Raw genomic sequence first — 404 nt, forward strand, 5'->3', positions numbered from 1 at the left:
AGAAGAGGGAAGGCTCCCTAACTCCTTTTATGAGGCTGCTATTATCTTGATTCCAAATCCAGACAAATACATGATTAAAAAAAAGTATAGGCCAATATCTCTTATGAACATTGATGCAAAAATCCTCAACAAAATATTAGCAAACCGAATTCAGAAATACATTAAAATATCATACACCATGATCGAGTTGGATTTATTCCTGGGATGCAAGGTTGGTATGATATCCACAAATCAATTAATGTGATACACCACTTTAACAAATTGAAAGACTAAAACCATACGATCATGTCAACAGATACAGAAAAAGCATCTGATCCAGCCCAGTTAATCCTGTTTCAGAAGATTATAAGTCATAGAAAAGATGTTCATGTGTAGGAAGAATCAATATCATTAAAATGGCCATA

This window comes from Pteropus medius, unplaced genomic scaffold (genome assembly GCF_902729225.1).
Source record: "Pteropus medius unplaced genomic scaffold, Ma_sr-lr_union100, whole genome shotgun sequence".
NCBI lineage: Eukaryota > Metazoa > Chordata > Mammalia > Chiroptera > Pteropodidae > Pteropus > Pteropus medius.